Genomic DNA, 24693 nt, shown 5'->3' with positions numbered 1-24693 from the left:
CATGGTGTCCATTCAACAATGAGTGGAAGAATCCATGGGAACCATGTGTGGCTTCTTGAAAAAAAGGGGGAGGAAATGAGTGATATTTTTGGCCTTTAGGTTTATGAAATTTCATTTAAAGAGAATCTGCATTTGGAATCCTCAGCTTTATGGGTTAGGTTAGAAAGACGGAGGAAGGGCCTCTGGCAGAAAAAAAGAATGACAATAGGAAATCTTTTTTTTTTTTTTTTTTTTTGGTAAGATTTTATTTATTTATTCATGAGAGACACACACAGAATGAGGCAGAGACATAGGCAGAGGGAGAAGCAGGCTCCCCGCAGGGAGCCTGATGTGGGACTTGATCCTGGAACTTGGGAATCATACCTTGAACTGAAGGCAGACACTCAACTGCTGAGCCACCCAGGTGTCCCAACTATAGGAAATATATATATATATTTTTAACTATAGGAAATCTTAAACGAAGAAACAAACAGCAATTTTTGTTTTGTTTTGTTTTGAAGTGGGTTCCATACCCAGTGTGGAGCCCAATGCAGGCCTTGAACTCATGACCCTGAGATCAAGGCCTGCGCTGAGATCAAGAGTTGGTCACTTAACCAATTGAGCCACTCAGGCGCCCCCAAACAGCAGTTTTTATACAGAATTGGCAGAGAGTAGATTAGGGGTTATCAGCATGTGAGGGAGCAGAGGACCCTATCAGAAAGAAAGGCTGTGCTTACAAGTAGGGAGACATGAAAAAAAAAAACCTTTACTCAACTATAACGGTCTTGGAAAATAGGCAGTTCATCATTGTTACCATTTCAGGGAGGGACCTGAAAGATTTAACAAAACAGGATCAAGTAGTACTCTCAGAAGTAGCTGGGTCTCCTCCCAGAAAAAACCAAAGTTCAGGAAATCGTTGAAATTTACCCTTCAAGGGATGCCTGGCTGGCTCAGTGGGTAGAGCTTGTGACTCTTGATCTCAAAGTCTTAAGTTCAAGTCCCATATTGGGCATAGAAATTACTTAAAAATAAAATCTTAGGGGTTCCTGGCTGGCTCAGTTGGTTGAGTCATTCTTGATTTCAGGTCAGGTCTTGATCTCAGGGTCATGAAATCAAGCCCCATGTCGGGTTCCTGCTTGGGCAGGGAGTCTGCTGGAGCTTCTTTCCTTCTTCTCTCTCTGTCCCTTTCCCTGCTTGTGCTCTCTCTCTCTCTCTAATAGATAAATAAATCTTTAAAATAAAATAAAATATTTTAAAACAAAAGAAATTTATTCTCTGAAAGCAACTAAATAGTGGGGTTGGTGGTAGGGTGAGGTAAGTGAGGCAGTAGTGCGCAGGAGGAAGCTCCTGCAAGTGCAGGATGTGTATAAAATAGAACTACTCTCTACAATTTAATTGTACTTTCTGATCTTGAGTCCTCATCTTGCCTGAGGCAGAAAACAATCTTGCCAATTTAAGGCAGCCAAATTCAGTTTATCTTAATTCATGTTTAAAATATAGTGTGGGGATCCCTGGGTGGCGCAGCGGTTTGGTGCCTGCCTTTGGCCCAGGGCGCGATCCTGGAGACCCGGGATCGAATCCCACGTCGGGCTCCCGGTGCATGGAGCCTGCTTCTCCCTCTGCCTGTGTCTCTACCCCTCTCTCTCTCTCTCTCTGTGTGTGACTATCATAAATTAAAAAAAAAAATTTAAAATATAGTGTGTTTAGGTTTATTTCTACTGGGTTCTTCTTCCCTTTGGAATTCATCATGGGGGTGGGAGGATGGGAAGGTGGTTATGGGAGTGAGAAGTCATTTTCTCAGTCTCTATTATCTGGTCTTGCCTGCTGGCTATATTTATCTACTTTCTCAATATTTCTTGCTTTATAATACAGAAATGGCCTTTGAACTTACAAAGCAAAATTTACTGACTTTTGTTCCTTATATTGCACAGGGATGTTCCCACCTCTTCCCCTGTTTTGGCAAAGCAACAGGGGAGCGAGAGCTAATTGTAGGTTGTGGAAAAAAATTCTTCTGGAAAAAGAAAAAAAAAATTTGTATGTGTGATCTGAAGGGCAAGGAAATACATATTAACATTTGAAATATTATAGCCCATCTTACAAACGGAGACATATGCTAAATGTGGCTGGGCTTAGAATGCAAATGAAGTTAAGGGAAAACACAGGTGTTGAGAGGCATGAAATGGGAGCCAGACAGGACCACAACACTACCAGTGACAGTACCACAAAAGGTCATGTGTGAGACTAGGTTGGATAATGGGCTAACACTCCACCAAGGAGGTACTGGGTTAAGAGGGAGTTTTTAGACCAGTTGACTTTAGATCTCACTCTAGAAGTTCACCACAAGACAAGACTTAGAAGAGTATATTATAAAAATAACTCTAAGTGCCTATATTCAGGGCAGCCCCGGTGGCTCAGTGGTTTAGCGCCACCTTCAGCCTAGGGTGTGATCCTGGAGACCCAGGATCGAGTTCCGCATCAGGCTCTTTCATGGAGCCTGCTTCTCCCTCTGCCTGTGTCTCTGCCTCTCTCTCTCTCTCTGTGTTTCTCATGAATAAATAAATAAATCTTAAAAAAAAAAAAAAAGTGCCTGTATTCATTTCCTAGGACTACTGCAGCAAATTACCACAAACTGGTTGTCTTTAAACAGCAGCCCCCCTTGTGAGGAAATTGACCATTGCTTCATCTTTTCATCATCACTTAATCAAGGCTCAAATTCCTGGGTAGTTGCATTTGTTTGGTTTTGTGTTCTGGCTGCTGGGAAGGAGAAGGAGGAAGGGAAGATATGCTTCTTTGTTTTCTGTTATGAGAGATAAACTGTTACTTCTCACCATGAAAGAGGTTGGAAGATAGACAGGAAAAAAATTTCCTATTAGTCTGGATCTGAGGAGGAACTATTTTAAGTTTCCTTTTCCTTTTTCTTTTCCTTTTTTGCAAAGAGACAAAAGTAATTCACGTGCTGTTGTCTGGGTAGGGAAAATTTATATGTGAGGTAAATTTTTCTTCTCAGACCATTGGATGCTTCGTGACACAACTTTTTATGGTCGATCTCCTCCCGCTTGAGTTGTAATTTCATAGGTGGTATGTTCTGAATATCTCGAAGGGACTGATAAGACTCATGGCAGATCTAAAATAAGGAAGCCCTTTCTTGTTGTCCTTATTCTCTGGTTCCAGCAATGCAAATTCTGCTAGATTGGTACCTAGCCTGTGGATTTAGATTGCTACTAGATCATCAAAAACACTATTGCTTAGGAAATGAAATTTTGTGGACAAGGGGATTATGCTGAAACATTTTCATGTGTCCTTCTAAAACTCAAGAAAAGTACAGAATTGGATTGGAATGTCCTGAGAATTGCTGGAAGAACTACAGTAGGACAGAAGATGCAGTTGTCAAAGAAAACTCTGATAAGGCACTTGAATAAGACCTTTCCAGCTAAAGCTCAGAATTGGGAAAGGGAAAATTGAGTGGTTTTAATTTTTCTCTAGGAGTAAAAGAGTTTCATTTCAGGGAACATTAAAATACAAGGAAAGGGGATCATTATGTTAAATTCCAAATGTTATGATTTTTACGTAAGTAAATAGCTGGCATAGTATTATTTGGGTAGTGTCATCTAATAAACTAGACTTGAAAATATAACTGAGCAGGAACTAACGCATTCTCAGGTAGTATACAATGTGGCTGGTGTACAATGTGGCTGGTGGATACAATGTGGCTGGTGGATAAAAAGTGAATGTTCTGCCTTGATCCATTTCAAAGGCTTCAGAGGCCAGTATCAAAGAGGCATTCATAAAGGCCTTGAAGAGCTAGACTCCTTGTCTCATTTGCTCCAGGCCAGCATGTGGGAGGCCAGCCCAGGATGTGTGGGTAGGACTTGTCTGATATTACCTTGATCTCCTCCCCCTAGAACATCCACAGGGTACACTGTGTTCTAGGAAAAATTGATACAAAATGGTCAGTACACCAACAAATTAATGAAAAACTTGCCTCCTCCTCGACTTCAAGTATGACAAGATACTAGGAATCTTTAAAAACACAAAATAGAACACACAGAAATTTTAACTTCTTCCAAGGCCAAAAATCACCCTAAATGAAGACAAACTCCAAAGGACAAACCAGGAGAAATATTTTGCACCACTTGACAAAGGTTCATATTCTTAATATATAAGAAGCCACACCCTAGAGGGAGAAAAAGGAGAAAAACACAAATAGGCATCTCATTAAAAAAATAAAATAAACAGATGGCTAATAACATGAGAAGTTTTTCAACATTACCAATAATTTAAAATAAAAAACCACAAATGAATGCAGAAGTGAGAAAATGCAGAAGCGGGAGACAGCAATGTAAAATACCAATACTACCTAGTGAATTCCCAGATTACAGAAAGAAAGCAATCATGTCCTATTAGTGAAAATGCAAAATAGTACAGATTTTTTGCAAGGTTATATGACAATGCTCATCAACCTTTACAACATGTATTCCTTTTAAAGCATCAGTTCTTTACTAGAAATGTTATCTTACAGGCATATTAACACAAATGGAAAAAGATCTATGTACAAGGCTAGCCATTGTAGCATTATAATAGGAATAAAAAAACCCTAAGTTCAACATAAATATCCAATAAAAGGGAAACAGTTAAATAAATTAGTAAACATCCACCTAATGGAAGACTCTGGAGCCATTAAAAATAATGAGATCAATATCCTTTTACTGCATCGGTTGTTCAATAAATTATTGCTAAGCACCCATTAACAGTCCAGATGCCCCTTCATATAACTTCCTAGTCACAAGCATCCTCTCCAGAGGTAACCACTTCTTGAATTCTATCACTATTAGATTCATTTTGTCTATTTTGAACTTTATATAAGTGTAACCATTCAGAATATTTTCTTTCACAGCTGGCTTCTTTGGTTGTCATTGTTTGGAAGAAACAGTCACGTTGAATCTTGCTATAGTTTGTTAATTTCTATTTTTACATGGTATTTTTATTGAATATGCCAAAAATCTATTTGTGTGGTCTACAACTGGTTGTAATTTTTATTTATTATGAATAATATTCTATGATTGTTTCTTTTATATATTTTTAAATTCACATATATCTACATTTTTGTTAGGTATATACCTAGGAGTAAAATTGTATACATTTAAGTTCTTTAAAAAAGGGACGCCTGGGTGGCTCAGCAGCTAAGTGCATCTGCCTTCAGCTCAGGGCGTGTTCCTGGAGTACCGGGACCAAGTCCTGCATCAGGATCCCTGAGGAGAGCCTGCTTCTCCCTCACCCTCTGCCTATGTCTATGCCCCTCTCTTTCTGTGTGTCTCATGAACAAATAAATAAAATCTTTAAAAAAAATAAGTTCTTTTAAAAATAATAGTATCCTTTCTTTAAAAAAAAAAAAAAAAGATTTATTGGGGATCCCTGGGTGGCTCAGCGGTTTGGCGCCTGCCTTTGGCCCAGGGAGTGATCCTGGAGCCCCGGGATCGAGTCCCACATCGGGCTCCTGGCATGGAGCCTGCTTCTCCCTCTGCCTGTGTCTCTGCCTCTTGTTCTCTCTCTCTGTGTCTCTCATGAATGAATAAATAAAATCTTTAAAAAAAAAGATTTATTTATTTTTGGAGAGGAAGAGTGAGAGAGAGAGAGAGCATGAGCAGAGGAGAGGTAGAGTGAGGGGGCCAGAATCTCAAGCAGACTCCCTGCTGAGTGAGGAGCCCAATGTGGGGCTCAATACCATGACCCTGAGATCATGACCTTAGCCAAAACCAAGAGTTGGACACTTAACTGACTGAGTTACCCAGGCTCTAGCATTATTTCCTTTTTAAAAAACTAATATATTTTCTTCTTTCCTATATTCCATTAATTTTATAATTAAAAGAAAGCCAAATCTTGAATATAATGACAGAGATCTGATCCAAAGAAGTGGAAAAGATAATCAGGCTAATTAATAAGAATTAGTAATAACAGTTCAGTGAGTAGATATCAAATTTAACTTTGAGCTGCCTGATAGCCCAGGGAGGATATATTCTGTGTAATTCGGGGTTAAATAGGCTCTCAGTATTGATAAGATATATCAAAAACATGATTCATCATGTGTTGCCTAATGAGACAATGGCCAGTTTTTTGGCATAGTTGAAAACTGGATTTCAAAAATAGGAGAGTAGGATAATGAAAGAAGTGGAAATGTAGGTTTAGATTAGATTGTGAAGAGCTTTAAAAGCCAAATTAAGAAATGTAGACTTTATGATTTGGGCATTGATTAGACCAGAGGTCTTTAATCAGAGAAGTAAGACAGTTTATTCATACTTTAGAACTATACTCTGCTATCACTATGTGACAGTAAGACAACACCCCACCTTTCTAACTACTTGCTCTAAGTAATATAGCTTAATATAGCCATTGGTACCAAGGATCAAGTCTCTACTTCTTATCCATCCAGTGGAACAACAGAAAAAGGGTGAAGCAGAAATGAGTGCCTTCGGTCTCCTGTCAATTATTTTTCAAGCCAAGACTGAGAAACAGACTCTAGTTCTCTTCCTCAACAAAAAAAATTATTTGGGACCACCTCTCCACATGCCTTGCCACATCTTGAATCAATCAATAGACTATCTCCTTCATCTGGGATCTATTCAACAGGGAGGATTGATTCCACTTTGGAGGTATTTTAGAGAGGCTTCACTATTGGGGGTAGGGAGAGGATTTGAGATTTAGCTACTGTTGTTGGAAAACAGACTCATCAAGCCCAATAGAAATTGAGGAGAATAGAATTTGGGACTTTAATTTATAAAAGGAAGGGAATTTCATTTTTTGACTTTGATTTATCTGTGAGAATGCCTGAGTGTATGGGTCTCAAGATCTGAATTCAGGCCAGCAATAAGAGTCTTTATTTTAGCCTCAAACCTAAGCTAAATTATAGCTTAGCATTGGAGTAGTAGAGTTTTATCCATATTAACATAATTGTATTTCAATTAGCATTTGACTAATTTTTTGGGGGGTGTATATTCTTCATTAATCAGAATTGGGGTAGAGATGGGGAAAGGAGCATTCAAAATCTCCAATGATACAGTTCTTGAAGGTGTATAGTGATAATTTTTTGAAGAAAATCTAGCAATATTTATCAAATGTTTATTTATTTTTATTTTATTTTTAAAGATTTTATTTATTTATTCATGAGAGACACACAGAGAGAGAGAGACAGAGACAGAGACACAGGCAGAGGGAGAAGCAGGCTCCATGCAGGGAGCCTGATGTGGAACTCGATCCCACGACTCCAGGATCACGTCCAGGGCTGAAGGCAGGCACTAAACCGTTGAGCCACCCAGGGATCCCTTATCAAATGTTTAAATGTACATAACATACTCTTTCACTTAACAATTTCATTTCTAGGAACTTATTTTATTTTATTTTTAAAGATTTTATTTATTCATGAGACATGGAGAGAGAGGCAGAGACATAGGCAGAGGGAGAAGCAGGTTCTTCGAGGGGAGCCCAATGTGGGACCGATCTCCAGACCCTGGGATCATGCCCTGAGCCAAAGGCAGACACCCAACCACCGAATCACCCAGGAGTCCCTCTAGGAATTTATTTTATTTTATTTTATTTTTTTAATTTTTATTTATTTATGATAGTCACAGAGAGAGAGAGAGAGAGAGAGAGAGGCAGAGACACAGGCAGAGGGAGAAGCAGGCTCCATGCATCGGGAGCCCGACATGGGATTCGATCCCGGGTCTCCAGGATCACGCCCTGGGCCAAAGGCAGGCGCCAAACCGCTGCGCCACCCAGGGATCCCGGAATTTATTTTAAAGATAGTGTACAGGCATATAAAGATGTAAGGAATGTTTATTGTTTATTAATAATATTGAAAACTTGAAATATTTTTTTAAAGATTTTTATTTATTTATTCATGAGAGACACACACACACAGAGACAGAGACATAGGCAGAAGGAGAAGCAGGCTCCATGCAGGGAGCCCAACATGGGAATCAATCCCGGGACTTCAGGATCACGCCCTGAGCCAAAGGCAGACACTCAACCGCTGAGCCACCCAGTCGTCCCAAAACTTGAAATAATTTAAATGTCCAAGGACAAGACAGGTTAAATATGATACCTCCATTTTATACTATCTCTATTCCTCTGCTAGCATTAAAAAGAAACAGACTCTGGGTGATTTGGGGGGAAAATGAGAATATACTAAAAATATCTTGTATGTCATGAAAAGGAAGGAAAGGTTGAAGAATTAATACTCAGGAATAGATGTAATCAGGGCAGTTTCAGAGGATGAGGGAGTTATCCTGTTTATTGCAAATAACTCTGTACTGTGTGTGTGTGTGTGTGTGTGTAACAAGAAGGACACATTATGTTTATAATTTTTAAAACTTTAAGGAAGAATTGTTGTTTTTTTTATTCTTGTTTTTGTAAAACCTAGCATGACTAACATATTCTTAGGGCAGTAGTTTAGATTCATTTGGCCTAGTTTTCCTAGATGTATAAACCTTGAGTTAACTCTTAAAATTCTCTGGTCATAGTATATTAGTTACCTATTACTGCATAGAATATTACCCCAAAATTTGGTGGCTTAAAATAACAAATATTTCTTATTTACAGTTTCAGTGGGTCAAGAATTCAAAAGGGGCTTAGTTGGGTGTTCTGACTTAGGGTGTGTCATCAGACTGCAATTCAGATGTCATTTGGGGCTGCAGTCATTTCAGACTTACTGGGGATGGAGAATCCACTGCCAAGATGGTTCCCTGACATGGCTTTTAGCAAGAAGCCTCAGCTTCTTTCTGACTATTGGTTGGGGGCCTCAGATCTTCACTACATGGACCTCTGTGCAGGGCTGTTTGAATATATTTATGACATAGCAGTGGCCCCTCACCCCACTCCCAGTAAGTGATCTAAGAGAGGGCAAGGCAGAAGCCATAACGTCTTATTATACTCCAGCATCAGAATGGACATGCTGGGGTAACTGGGTGGCTCAGCTGGTTAAGCATCTGGCTTTTGGTTTTGGCTCAGGTCACGATCTCATGGGTTGGGAGGTTGAGCCCCGTGTAGGGGTTCAGTGGAGAGTCTGCTTGAAGACTATCGCCCTCTGCCCCTCCCCCCTTAAAATAAAATAAATTTTTTAAAGAAGAAAAAAGAATGGACATATCATCATCTCTGTAGTATACTACTGGTTATACAGACTAGTCCTGGTACAGTATGAGAGGGGACTATATGTGGGAGTTGTTTAGGGAAAATACACTCTTTTCCTACTCTACTTCTAGTCACCAAATATGTGGGGGGTTTTCCACACACCGACAAATACTCCAACACCATCTGGTGTCCTACAATTCATTTCAGTTCTGACACTATGTACTTGGAGTTAGTATCATATCCCATAAGTCAGGGATTCAGTCCTACAAGACCATCTTCAAGACTTCAGATGTCAATTTTTTTTTTTTTTTAAATTTTTTTTATTTATTTATGATAGTCACACAGAGAGAGAGAGAGGCAGAGACATAGGCAGAGGGAGAAGCAGGCTCCATGCACCGGGAGACTGACGTGGGATTCGATCCTGGGTCTCCAGGATCGCGCCCTGGGCCAAAGGCAGGCGCTAAACCACTGCGCCACCCAGGGATCCCTTCAGATGTCAATTGTAAGTCCCAGGTTGTCATTTATACTACTGATGGCTGAAGCTATAAATTGGAGTTCCCATAACTCCATCCTTAGGTTTGATAATTTGCTAGAATAGTTCACAAAATTCAGGGAAATACTTACTGATATTTATTACCATTTTATTATGTAATAAAGGATATGACAAAGGATACAGATTACAGCCAAAGAGATCCATAGGGTGAAATCTGAAACGGTCCCAAGTGGAGGAACTTCTGTCCCCGTGCAGTTTAGATGTGTCACAATCTCAGAATGTAGATGTGTTCACAAAACTGGAAGCTTCCTGAACCCTGTAATTCAGGGATTTTAATGGAAGCTTCCTAATGTAGGTATGATTATTAACTCCTCTTCTCAGGTAGGGCAAGGGCCTAAAGATCTTCTAATCATGGCTTGGTCTTTCTGGTGACCAGCGCCCATTCTGAAGCTATCCACAAACACATTGAATCAACTCATTAGAACAAAAGATACTCTTATCACCTGGGAAATCCAAGAGACTTAGGAACTCTATCAAGAAAAAGGTCAAAGACCAAATATTCAAACAAAATATGCTCCTAGCACCATCATTACTTAGAAAATTACAAAGGTTTTAAGAGCTCTGGCCAGGGATTGGTGATAAAAACTAAAATATATGCTTCTTGTCACATCACAATATCAAAGGAGCAAACACCAGGAGGTATGAATTGGTGGAGGCCATCTTGGATGCTGACTACCAACATATCATTTTGATTGTTTTGGGGGAGGGGAAATGGATAGTTTGGGCCAGGGTGGGAAAGGAAGCTTTTATTTATTTTTTTTTTTAAGATTTTGTTTATTTATTTGAGAGAGAGTGAGAGAGCATGAGTGGGGAGGGGCAGAGGGAGAGGGAAAATCAGGCTCCCTGAGTGCAGAGCCCACATGGAACTTGATCCTGGGACTCCAGGATCATGACCTGAGCAGAAGGAAGATACTTAACTGACTGAGCCATCCAGGTGCCCCAGGAAGGGAAGCTTTTTCACTGTATATACTTTTGTGCTTAAAAAAATTTTGAACCATGTTGAATGTGTTTAGTACAAAATTTTAGGGGGGTCTGGGTGACTCAGTTGGTTAAGCATCTAACTCTTGGTTTCAGCTAAGGCTGTGATTTCAGGATCTTGAGATTGAGTCCCACATTGGGCTCCTCATTCAGTAGAGAGTCTGCTTGAGAATCTCTCTGACCACTCCCCCTCCCCCAGCATGGGCTCTCTTATTTATTTATTTATTTATTTATTTATTTATTTATTTTCAATATTTTATTTATTTATTCATGAGAGACACACACAGAGAGAGGCAGAGACACAGTCAGAGAGAAGCAGGCTCCATGCAGAGAGCCCACAATGTGGGACCCGATCCTGGGACTTCAGCATCACACCATGGGCCAAAGGCAGGCGCTCAACCACTGAGCCACCCAGGCGTCCCTTATTTATTTATCTGAGAGGGAGAGAGAGAGCAGAGGGGAAGGCAGAGGGAGCTGGAGAGGAAGGCCCCCCACTGAGCAGGGAACCTGAATTGGGGCTTGATCCCAAGATTTGGGGATCATGACCTGAGCCAAAGGCAGACACTTAATTGGTTGAGCCACCCAGGTGCCCCAATAAATAAATCTTTAAAAAAAAAAAAAAAAGAACAGAATTTCTACTACCAGGTCCCCAGGATTTAAAAGTAAAGGAAAAAAGATTCTCCTATCAGTTTCCCATGATTTAGACTAATGGTTCTCAAATTTAACATGTGACAGAATCACCGAAAGACTTGTTAAAATGCAGATTTTAAGCTGGGCCCTACTGTCAGTTTCCAAATCAGTAGGTCAAGGGTAAAGATTGAGAATTTGTATTTCTAATAACTTTTAGGGTGATACGGATAATGTTGCAGGATCGTTGAGTGTGAAGGTCAAGTAAGAATTCTTGAGAAGTCTTACAGTGCAACTTGGTAAGTTTAGTTAATAACTTGGTAAGTTTAGTTAATGGAAATAGGACCCCTGGGCAGAAGCAGCTGCACTTTTGCTGTATGAAGCTGGCAGTTATATGCTTAGTGCTCAAGGGGGAGGGGACATGCAGGGAGTATGAGGTCATAAATGTTTCTTCAAAGTTATACTCATAAAACTACTTTCACAAGATATCTCTGGTGCTTATCATTCAGTTTGATATTAACTATCAGTGAGATTTATAGGCAGTCACGAGACCCTTTAAGAATGTAACAACCAGCACGTATTTGATCCTTATCGAAACTATGCAGGCTATAGGTTAGTCTTCTGAGCTAAAGGTGAATGTTTTCCCCCCCTTTTTTTTTAAGATTTTATTTTTTATTTGAGAGAGAGCAAGCACAGAAGGAGAGGGAGAAGTGGACTCCCCGCTGAGCAGACAGCCCGACATTGGGCTGGATCCCAGGACCCCGAGATGATGACCTGAGCCGAAGGCAGACCCAGAGTGAATGTTTTTGTTTCTTTCCCTTATCAGTACTGCTGGTCCAGGGAGCACACTTTTAGAAGCACTAATTTAGACCCACTCTGTCCAATACAATAGTCACTAACCACACATGACTATTAAGCACTTCAAATGTGTCTAGCAAATTGATCTGTGTTTTAAGTATACACTGGATTTGAAAGACTACAGAGGCACCTAGGTGGCTCAGTCTGTTAACTATCTGCCTTCGGCTCAGGTCATGATCCCAGAGTCCTGAGATCGAGCCCCAAGTCAGCCTCCCTGCTCAGTGGAGAAAACCTGCTTCTCCCTCTCCTTCTGCTGCTCCCCCTGCTTGTGTTTTTTCTCTCTCTCTCTCTGGGTCAAATAAATAATTTAAAAAAAAAAAAAGACTGAGTACAAAAGAATATAAAAGATGTCCTTAGTAATTTTCTTTTTTTTTTTTTTGAGAATTTTACTTTCCTCTTTTTTTAAAAGATTTTATTTACCTATTCATGAGAGACACAAAGAGAGGCAGAGAGAGAGGCAGAGACAGGAGAAGTAGGCTCCATTCAAGGAGCCCAATATGGGACTCAATCCCGGGACTCCAGGATCACGCCCTGAGCTGAAGGCAGACGCTCAACCATTGAGCCACCCAGGTGTCCCTCCTTAGTAATTTTCTTCATTGATTCTATGTTGAAATGATAATATTTTAGATATATCGGTTTTAAAAAAAAAACTTTTTTTTAAGAGATTTTATTTATCTATTCATGAGAGACACAGAGAGAGAGAGGCAGAAACGCAGAGGGAGAAGCAGAGACACAGGCAGAGGGAGAAGCAGGCTCCCTCCCTGTGGGGAGTCCAAAACAAGACTCCATCCGGGCACTCAGGGATCCTGCCCTAAGCCCCTAAGCCGAAGGCAGATGCTCAACCACTCAGCCACCCACACAGGCATCCCCGGGTTAAAAAAATATTTAAAAATAATTCCACATGTTTCTTTTTACTGTTGGCTATCGGAAAATTTCAGTTAAGGTATGTGGCTCATTACATTTGCATTACATTTCTATTAGACAGTGCTAATTCAGACAATTCTTTGTTCTCTTCAATGCTTTCTGGTCCTTTAACACTAGGATTTTTTTTTTAAGTCTTTTTATTTATTTATTCATGAGACACACAGAGAGGAGAGAGAGAGAGGCAGAGATACAGGCAGAGGGAGAAGCAGGCTCCATGCAGGGAGCCCGACGTGGGGCTTGATCCCGGGTCTCCATGATCAGGCCCTGGGCTAAAGGCGGCACTAAACTGCTGAGCCACCCTGGCTGCCCCAACACTAGGATTTTGCCAAGAGACTAGATCTGATAAACTATTGTCTAAATTGTTAATAAGTGACTTAGTAAATTTGTTTCAATTGAAACCTATTTCAATCTGCTGTCCACATATGAAAGAGTAACTAATAGAAGGAATTTTCTGACATCTTGACAGCCAGGTGGTGAGACACCTTTGGTTAAGCAGATCTTCTTAACCCTTCTTGGCTTCTACTGATCTCCAGCCACATCTGTGGCTTCAGCACAGGAAATGATAGGACCCGCAGGCAAAAGAATTCATTCCCTTTTCTCAGGCTTAAGTTTTTTTTACCATAACACAGACATGTTAAAAAAGAAAAACCAAATTAATGTTGAACTACAAGACACCCGTTTTAAACGCCTTTAAGTTACCCTTTCATGAATGTCACAATCTTTTTTTTAGGTAGGTCAAAGGAATTTTTAAAAATATTTTTTATTTTAATAAATTTTTATGTTTTAATCTCTCTAGTGAACATTTGGGGCTTGAACTCACAACCCTGAGGTCACATGTTCTTCCAACTTAGCCAGCCAGGTGCCCCTCAAAGTAATCAGCATGGAGCCTGACTCAGGGCTCGATCTTAGGACCCTGAGATCACAACCTGAGATGAAATGAAGAGTCAAATCCTTAACCAACTAAGTACCCAGGCATCCCACTATTGAGATTTTCATTTCTGTGATCATATTTTCAATTTCCAAGACTTTTTATTGCTCTTTAAAATTTAGAGTTTAGGACAGCCCTGGTGGCTCAGCGGTTTGGTGCCTGCCTTCGGCCCACGGCATGATCCTGGAGACCCGTGGATTGAGTCCTTGCTTCTCCCTCTGCCTGTGCCTCTGCCTCTCTCTCTCTCTCTCTGTGTCTCTCATGAATAAATAAATTTAAAATCTTTTTAAAAAAAAAAATAAATAAAATAAAATTTAGAGTTTAAATTCCCTTTTCAAATCACACCTTATCCAAAAAATAAAAATAATTAAAATTGCACTTCATTCTTGTTTTTTAGACGAAATGTTTCTGAAGCTATGAGAACTAGTTTTTGCTTGTTTTCTTCTTCTGTATCATATAGGTTTCCTTCAAGTTGCTTTTTCTGTTTGTTTCTAGTTACTGTGTTTTTATTTATTTATTTGGGAGAGGCAGAAGGAGAGGGAGAGAGAAAGCCAAGCCAACTATGTGCTGGGTGCAGAGCCCAACAAGAGGCTCAATACACAATCCAATCCAAAACCAAAAGTGGAATGCTTAACCAACTGTACCACCCAGGTGCCCCTAGTTACTATGGTTTTGTTTTTGTTTTTTTATTTTTATGTTTTAAAAGATTTTATTTATTCTTTCATTCATGAGAGACACAGAGAAAGAGGCAGAGACTTAGGCAGAGGGAGAAGCAGGCTCTCTGCGGGGAGCCTGATGTGGGACTTGATCCCAGGACCTCAGGATCATGACCTGAACTGAAGATAGACATTCAACCACTGAGCCATCCAGGTGCTCCTCAAACTACCTTTTTAACTAGAAGTCAGGAATATTTAAATATTATTTAGTAAAAAATAATAATAATAAAAAGGAGATGTTGAATTGGCCAAGGTGGTAAACAAATTACACACAATTTCCTGTATCTCCAACTTTCTGATGAATTGATTCAAGAATTATAAAAAGAAAATTTTTGTTTTGCTTCTGAAAACTAAAGAGAAACCCCTTTCCCACCTTAGTCTTGAAGGAATTTCCATGGAGTTGAATCAGATGAAAGATTTGGAGCAAACAACTATATAGAGGACTTTTTTAAAGTTTGGAATTATCTCATTTGGAGATAAAAAAGAAGGCTTGTGCATTGAGAATTTCCCAAAGATTACCTCTATTTGGGGAAAAATATAAGCTGGTGTTGTCTTTATTTTAGGTTACTAAATGATAATCCAGATCTAGATATATATTATTCATTCAATTCAACAAATACTTATTGAGCACCTGCTATATGCTGGGTACTGTTCTAGTCACTAGAAAGAGAACAATGAATAAAACACACAGAAATCCCTACCCTTATGGAACTTTATTTCAGCAGGAGAAGAGACAATAAACAACTCACATAATAATTACTAGTATATGAAACATGTTAGAAGACTATAAGTGTTATGGGAAATAATAAAGCAGAGAAAGGAGAGGATCCGGAGTAACTGCGTTGGAAGGCTAGTCACATTATTTAGGGTGATCAGTGAAATCAGGGCCTCATTGAAATGTATTATTTGAGTAAAGACTTGAAGGCAAGAAAGTTAATAGTAAAGTTATCTGTGGGAAGAGTGTTCCAGGCAGAGAAAGCAGAGGAGCAAAATGACCACTATGGTTGGAATAGAATGAGGAAGAAAGCAGTAGAAGACCAGGTCAGAGAGGTGAGATAGGGTGGGGGGAACTGCAAATCCAGTGGAGTCTTGTTAGCTATTGTAAAGACTTTTGTTTTTACTTTGAGTGGAATGGGGAGCCATTGCAGGGTTTTGAGTAGAGAAATGGCAAGAGCGAATGCAGTGAGTTCACTTTAGGAAACTATCTTAGTGTCCAGAGGAGAGATGATGGTGGCTTAGACCAGGGTGGTAGCAATAGATATAGTGATAAATGATCAGATTTTACATATATTTTGAAGGTAGAAACAGCCAGATTTCCTGGTGGGTAGGATATAGAGTGTGAGAAAGAAGGGAATCAAAGATGATTCCAAGTGAATCCTGATGACTTTTCTATATTTCAAAGATAATAAGAAACTCCTAAGTTTCTATGCATTCTCATATGCAACAGTAGATTGCATTCCAAATGCAATCTCTATTCCAAAATGACAATGGAACAGTGTTAACTGTTCTAAGGGAAAAAGATCATGATTCTAAGCTGCTACACCTAGCTCTCCCTGAAGTGGCAAATTACTTTGGCAGTCAGAGAGATTAGCTGGCTGAGATCCAACTAATTTAGGCAACCACAACAGAGAAAATAATTTTAAAAAAAATGCTCTGCACAATAGTCAAAGGACATCAATGAAATACCTAAAGCCCCCACCACCTCCTTTGCTTTCTCACCTGGGAGGGTCTTCTCTTGCAGATCTGTTCCGTGACCATGAATCACACCAATGGTAAAAGCCTGCCAGCAGAATGCTGCAGCCTTGTAATGAGAGGCCTAGCTCAATCGAAACTGAACAGCTTAGTGACTGGCACAAGTTCTGCAAACCATCTATCAATACAGATTTTTTTTTCCTTAATAAAAAAAGAAACATAAAAATCTAAAAAAAAAAACAAAAAAACAAAAAACCCAATCCACAAAGCATGATATATAAGAAACAGTGATAAGGAAAGAACTGACAAGCTAACAAATATAAACACTGTTGATAAAGAGATTTTAAAGTTTAATGCAATTCCCCAGAAAAGATTCTTAAAATAGGGCAGCCCTGGTGGCGCAGCGGTTTGGCGCCGCCTGCAGCCCGGGGTCTGATCCCGGAGACCTGGGATCGAGTTCCGCGTCGGGCTCCCTGCATGGAGCCTGCTTCTCCCTCTGCCTGTGTCTCTGCCTCTCTCTCTGTGTCTCTATGAATAAATAAATAAAATCTTTAAAAAAAAGAAAAGATTCTTAAAATAGAAAACAAAGTAAGAGGGCAGCTCACGTGGCTCAGCGATTTAGCGCTGCCTTCAGCCCAGGGCATGGTCCTGGAGTCCCAGGATCAAGTCACACAAGTCACACATGGGGTTCTCTGCATGGAGCCTGCTTCTCCCTCTGCCTGTGTCTCTGCGCCTCTCTCTCTCTCTCTGTGTGTCTCTCATGAATAAATAAATAAAATATTAAAAAAAATTAATGGCAATCTTGAACTGAATCACAATAAAAGTGGAAGTAGGGTATAAGACAGGGGAGAATAAAATCCTGCTAAAAGTATCCTCTGTAATATGCAATAGGAAAAACTTTCTTCAACAAATTGTGTTGGGAAATTTGGACAGCAACAAGCAAAAGAATGAAACTAGACCACTTTCTTACACCATACACAAAAATAAACTCAAAATGGATTAAAGACCTAAATGTGAGACCTGAAACCATAAAAATCCTAGAAGAAAGCACAGGCAGTAACTTCTTTGACATCAGCTATAGCACCTTTTATCTAGACATGTCTCCTGAGGCAAGGGAAATGAAAGCAAAAAAAAAACCGCCCAAAAAAACAAACAAAAAAAAACTACTAGGACTTCATCAAAATAAAAGGCTTCTGCACAGTAAAGTAAAAGGATTCTGCACAGTAAAGAAAACAATCAACAAAACTAAAAGACAACCTAATGAATGGGAGAATATATTTGCAAATGACATATCTGATAAAGGATTAGTATCCAAAGTATATAAGAAAACTTAAAAAAAAAAAGAAAGAAAACTTATACAACTCAACACCAAAAATCCCCATATAATCCAATTAAAAAGTGGGCAGAAGATATGAACAGACATTTCTCCAAAGACGACATCCAAGTGGCTAATAGACACATGAAAAGATGCTCAATATCATTGATCAACTGCACAGCTGTCAGAATGGCTAAAATTGAAAACATAAGAAACAATAAGAGTTAACAAGGATGTGGAGAAAAAGGAACCATCATGCACAATTGGTGGGAATGTAAACTGTGTAAAACAATATGGTGATTCCTGAAGAAATTAAAAATAGAATCACCATAGGATCCAGTAATTCTACTACTGGACATTTACCCAAAGAATACAAAAACACTAATTTGAAAAGATAGATGCACCCCTATGTTTACTGCAGCATTTTTTTACCAAAAAAAATAGCCAAATTATGAAAGCAGCTCAAGCATCCATTGATAGATGGATAGACAAAGAAGAGGTGGTATATATAATGGAATATTAGCTATAAAAAAAGAATGAAATCTTATTTGCAACAACATGGATAGATCTAGAAGGTATAATGCTAAGTGAAATAAGTTAGTCAAAGACAAATACCATATGATTTCACTCATATGCAGAATTTAAGAAACAGAATTAACAAAGAAAAAAGAAACAAACAAAAAAAAACAGATTCTTACACATAGAGAACAAACTGGTGGTTACCAGAGGGGAGGTATGTGTATGTGGTGAAATAGGTGAAGGAGATTAAGAGTACACTTATGATAAGCCTGAAGTAATGTATAGAATTGTTAAATCACTATATTGTACACCTGAGAACCAATAAAACACTGTACATAAATTATACCAGAATTTTTTATAAATTTAAAAATAAGTAAATAATTTTTTTAAAAGACAAGATTAGTACAAGACATGCATAGAAGGAAGGTCATGTGAAGACACAGGGAAAAGGTGGACATTGTAAGCCAAGATGAGAGGCTTCGGAAGAAATCAACTCTGTTTACATATTGATCTGAGACTTCTAGCCTCCAGAATTGTGAGAAAAATAAATTCCTATTGTTAAGCCAATAAATAAAATAAAATAAAATAAAATAAAATAAAATAATAAAATAAAATAAAATAAAAAATTGTAAGGGAACAAAATTATAGAGAATGTATCGTGATGGTCATAAAAAATATTGGTTCATATTATAACTATTAACAATGGGTAACCATATTCATATTATAACTATTAACAATGGGTAACCACCAGTAAAAGAGGAAAAAGATTTATTTATTTCTAAGTATTTATGTATTTGACAGAGAGAGAGCGAGCACCAGAGAGACAGAACAAGTATGAGTCAGGGGCAGAGGGAGAAGGAGAAGCAGACTCCCCACTGAGCAGGGAGCCAGACAGTGGGGACCTGAGCCCAAGGCAGATACAAACTGATTGAGCCACCTAGGTGCCTCGAGAAAAAGGACTTAAACAGAAATTGAAAATCCAAATGGCCACAGGGTTGGAGAAGTAACATAGAAGTGGGCAGTCTTACTTTTTTTTTTTTTTTTTTTTTGAAACATGGCTGTATTATTTAGCTCAGGCCACCATAACAATACTATAGATTGGTTGGGTCAAACAACAGAAATTTATTTTCTCACAATTCCAGAGGCTAGAAGTCTGAAAACAGGATGCTAGCATAATCTGGTTCTGATGAGAGCTCTCTTCTGGCTTACAGATGGTTGCCTTCTTGCTATGTCCTTACACAGAACAGAGAGAGAACAAGACCTCTGGTATCATTTCTTATAAAGGCACTAATCCCATCAGGAATGTCCCACCCTCATGGCTTCCTCTAAACCTAATTATTGCCCAAAGGCCCCATCTCCAAATACCATTACTTTGGGGGTTAGTACTTTAACATATGTATGGTGGCAGGGAACACAATTCAGTCCAGGGCAATGGCCATCTTAGGTTTTTAATAAAAATGATCACCCCATTGGAACAGAGGCATATTCTACCATAAGAAAACAAGAGTGCAAGCAAAGATTATAAATATAAACTGAAATTTACTTTCCACTTTGGAAAAAAAAAAAAACACAAAATGATGGGGACTATGGTGAACCAGAAGGCACATACCTCCACTGGGTAGCCAACCACTATATAGTTCCAGATGATTGTTGCCGTGTGAGACTAGCAGTCCCTTATAGATCTTCTTTTAAGTGTGGCTAGACAGGTATCTGAATTTCTGGATAAAATAAACATAATTTTAAATATCAGATTAAAAAGTTTTAAATACTCTATATGAGACCAAAACAGAAACAAAAACAAAAACAAAAGACCCAGCCATGTCTGTGGGCCAAATACAAGCTATCAATTTGTAACCACCTATGTATGACTTCAAAATTACTAACGAGCAAGAAAGCAAGATACATAGAATGCATAAGCCAAATAGCAAGAATAAGAATAAATGTATGATTAAGCACAATTAAAGTAAATGTAAATTCTCCTATTCATAGACAGTCATGGTGAGAAAAGAAAAAAATTTACATTTGAATCACAGCAGAAAAAGAGAATTTCTCTTTCCCAATAGTGTCAACCAAAGTTCCAGAATTGTTTGCCATTAGCCTTCCTGGTCTATCATCACTGACCAACCCTGAGTCTTGTGCTAGTCCTTGGAGCTGAAGGGTGATGGGGTCAGTCCCATCTGAAACACGTGGACTTAAAGTGAGCCAAATATACACCTAAAATAATATAACTAAAAAAGTTTGAAAATAGAGACATTTTATATCAAAAGATATGTTAACAGAAGAAAGCTATTGTGGCTAAAATGATTGGCTCATGTAACTGGAAGGCTAAAGTTAAGGTGGGGTTTATGGCTATTTCTGTAACTCAATAAGTTTATCAAAGACCTACTTTTTTTGGTCTAAGTAATTTGCCCCTTGCAATATTACATTCATCCTAAAATTGGCTTTCTGTATGCTAACAGGTTGGTTGCTAGTTATATAATCTGAATATAGGTTTTCATGCTTGTGGGTAAGTGGAAGAGAGTTGCTCACCAAACTGTTTAAAAAAAAAAAAAAAAGAAAGGAAGCCTGTCCATTTGGTTGATCTAGTAACATGCCTGCTCCTAAACTAAGAGAGTTTATCTGGGAATGCCATCTTCTCATTAGCTTCAGTTTGGATTCCTAATCTTATATTAGTTATCTATTGCCACTTAACAAATTACCCTAAAACTTTGTGGCTTAAAGCCACAACAAATATTTATTATCTCTCAAGGTTTCTATGGATCAGGAGCAGCATAGCTGAGCAGTGCTGGAAATCCAGAACCAGGATTTCCCATGAAGATTTGGTCAAGATGTCAGGTAGAGCTGTAGTCTTCTGAAAGCTCAACTGAGACTGGAGGGATCCCCTTTCAAGGACTCACATGGCTGATGCCTCAGTTCCTCTCTTCAGGGTCCATTTTACAAGGTTATATGAGTTATTTTCACAACATGGTGACTGGCTTACCCCAGAATGAATAATTATAGAATGCCAAGCGGAAGCTATGTCCTTGGAAGTCACACAGCATCATTTCCAATATATTCTAGTTGTTACATTTGAGTCACAGCAGAGAAAGAGAATTTCTCTTTCCCAATAGTGTCAACCAAAGTTCCAGAATTGTTTGCCATTAGTCTTCCTGGTCTATCATCACTGACCAACCCTGAGTCTTGTGCTAGTCCTTGGAGCTGAAGGGTGATAGGGTCAGTCCCATCTGAAACACATGGACTTAAAGTGAGGGAGAGAGAGTTCTCCAAAGGAAAATCAGGGTATTATTACCAGAAAAAGAAGAAATTGATACTGAACAAGCAAAAATAAAAGATTTCCACTATAGTGCCCATGTATTAATTGAAATTGTTACAGGAAGTGTGCATTATATCCTTAAAAAAATTTAAAAACACAAAAAGTTTAAGGATAATAATAGTGATTATCTCTACATGGTAGGATTACAGTAAAATTTTCCCTAGTATTCTCTGTATTCCAAACTTCCTTTCATAGGTATTTATTACTTTTATAATTAGAAAATAACGGTAACTATGATTGTATAAAAGGTAAAATTCACCACTCTAAGAAAGGAAATAGGGTGCAGTACTTCAAAAACAACAGATTTTTTTTTAAAAAGATTTATTTATTTATTTATTCATGATAGACAGAGAGAGAGAAGAGAGGCAGAGACACAGGAGGAGGGAGAAGCAGGCTCCATGCTGGGAGCCCAACGCGGGACTCGATCCCAGGACCTAGGATCGCGCCCTGGGCCAAAGGCAGGCGCCAAACCGCTGAGCCACCCAGGGATCCCCAAAAACAACAGATTAAAAAAAATCGATGTTTTTTTAAAAATATATATATATATTTTTTTAATTTATGATAGTCACACAGAGAGAGAGAGAGAGAGAGAGAGAGAGAGGCAGAGACACAGGCAGAGGGAGAAGCAGGCTCCATGCACCGGGAACCCGAAGTGGGATTCGATCCCGGGTCTCCAGGATCGCGCCCTGGGCCAAAGGCAGGCGCCAAACCGCTGCGCCACCCAGGGATCCCCTAAAAATATACTTTATTTATTTGAGAGAGAGAGTGTGCACGAGAAGGGAGGAAGGGCAGAGGGAGAGGGAGCAGACCCACTGAGCAGGGAGTCCAACTTGGGCTCAATCCCCAGACCCAGAGATGATGACCTGAGCCAAAGGCCAATGCTTAACTGACTGAGCCACCTACGCACCCTTCCATTATATTTTCTAATTTGTTCTTATTGTTATATAGGAAAATCCTTGCCACTACTGGCAGGAATATAAATTAGTAGAGTATAAAGTACTTAGAAAGAAGTTTGGTCTTCAAAAATGATTGTATCTTTCCAAACAGCTGGAACTATGAGAAGGAAGGTAAGAGCATCAGAAGTTATAAGTAAGCAGGAAAATGAAAAAGATTGTTTTCTTTTTTCTTGTTATTTACTTGAAAGACAATGTTTAAAACAAAACAAAACAAAAAAGTAAGGTGGGGTTTATAACAAATGTAGAAGGAAAATATATGACAACAATCATACAAAATACAGGAGGGCAGGTAAGTTTATTTGTAAATTTTTATTCGTCGTCAAGTTATTTCATTGTGAAGGAGGAAGCATCATAAATAGGGGCTTTCTAATTAGAAAGTAGGAAGTGGGAAAAGATACAGTATTGACTCTACATAGACTGTAATAAGTTAAGAATACATATTATTAGCATTACAGAAAACACTGAAAAAATAAATGGATAGCTAAGAAGTTAATGGGAAATGAAATATTTAAAAATAATAATTATTCCATTTATATAAAATTCAAAAACAGATAAAACTAGTCAATAATCTTAGAATCATATCAGTGGTTGCCTGGGGTGGGGCATTTAAGGAGGCTGACTGCAAAGGGGCAGAGTACTTCTGGAGAGGTGGAAATGTACACCTTGATTGGGGTAGTGGTTAGATACATTTGTACATTTGTCCAAAGTCATCAACTTGTTCACTTAAAATGTGCACCTTTATATAAATTATATCTTTAAAAAGTAGATTATTTTTTAAAAGGTTTTATTTATTAATTCATGAGAGACACAGAGAGAAAGAGAGGCAGAGACACAGGCAGAGGGAGAAGCAGGCTCCATGCAGGAGCCCAACATGGGACACAATCCCAGGTCTTCAGGATCACGCCCTTCGCCAGAGGCAGCGCTAAACCGCTGAGCCACCCAGGCTGCCCACAGAAAATAGATTAAAGATAGTATTGGGGCACCTGGTGGCTCAGTCGATTATCTGCCTTCAGCTCAGGTCATGATCACAGGATCCTGGGTTTAAGCCCCACACTGGGCTCCCCTCTCAGCGGGGAGTCTCCTTCTCCTCTCCATCTGCCCCACACACCCATTCATGCTCTCTCTGTATCATTCTTTCCCTCTCTCTCTCTCTCAAAACACATAAATAAAATCTTTTTTTTTAATGGTATTGTATCTTTGACCCAGGAATATGCTTGGTAAATTCAATACATATCTGTAGTTTTTGCTTGCCAGATATCCCTGACCTCATTTTTTGGTACTATCACCTGATTTATCTTTTTTTAGGTAACCACCCCTTTTCTACTTGATATAGCCTTGGTAACCAGTCAATTATATTGCCTCGTACTCCCCTGGCCAAAGGTAAACATAACCCAAGCTAGCTAATCAGACTCTCTGTCCCTGACATTTGAATCTTGAGTCATGTTAATCTAAGAACTAAAAAAGGTTAGATCTGTTATCTGGCTAATGATCAGCATCCTATTTTTTTTTTTTTTTAAGATTTTATCTATTGGGCAGCCCGGGTGGCTCAGCAGTTTAGTGCCACCTTCCACCCATGGCGTGATCCTGGAGGCCCAGGATCGAGTCCCACATAGGGCTCCCTGCATGGAGCCTGCTTCTCCCTCTGCATCTGTCTCTCTCTGTGTCTCTCATGAAATATAAATAAAATCTTTAAAAAAAAAGATTTTATCTATTTATTCATGAAAGACACACACAGAGAGAAAGGCAGAGACACAGAGAGAAGCAGGCTCCATACAGGAAGCGTGACATAGGACTCGATCCCGGGTCTCCAGGATCAGGCCCTGGGCTGGAGGCCGTGCTAAACCGCTGAGTCACCCAGGCTGCTCATCAGCATCCTATTTAGATCTTTGCCATGGTCTGTGCCCATCACTGCTGTACTTTTCTCCTTTTGCATTTCAGAGGTTCTTTTTTTCCTTTTTCAGAGAGAGAGAGAGACAGAGAGAGTGCGCACACACACAGATGAGTGTGTGCACCTGAACAGAGATGAAGGAGAGGCAGAGAGAGATGGAGAGAGAATCTGAAGCAGGTTCCATATCCAGCATGGAGCTTGACCTGGGGCTCAATCTCACAACCTTGAGGTCATGACTGGAACAGAAATCAAGAGTTGGCCACCTAACCAACTGAGCCACTCAGGTACCCCTGGATCTCAGTGGTTCTTAAAGAGACAAATTTCTCT

The 24693-nt window shown here is 39.2% G+C and overlaps 1 long non-coding RNA gene across 2 annotated transcripts in view; it reads right to left on the bottom strand.

Annotated features, from left to right (window-relative positions):
* Positions 1 to 24693, bottom strand: part of LOC140606360 (uncharacterized) — a 45476-nt gene that overhangs the window by 13159 nt on the left and 7624 nt on the right. For both annotated transcript variants that reach the window (XR_012008693.1, XR_012008692.1), the window contains exon 2: positions 19819 to 19927. This is a non-coding gene — a long non-coding RNA (uncharacterized lncRNA). The remainder of the gene's footprint in view (positions 1 to 19818; positions 19928 to 24693) is intronic.

The sequence above is a fragment of the Canis lupus genome, chromosome 16, assembly GCF_048164855.1.
Source record: "Canis lupus baileyi chromosome 16, mCanLup2.hap1, whole genome shotgun sequence".
Lineage (NCBI taxonomy): Eukaryota > Metazoa > Chordata > Mammalia > Carnivora > Canidae > Canis > Canis lupus.
This window is presented reverse-complemented; position numbering and strand designations above follow the sequence as displayed.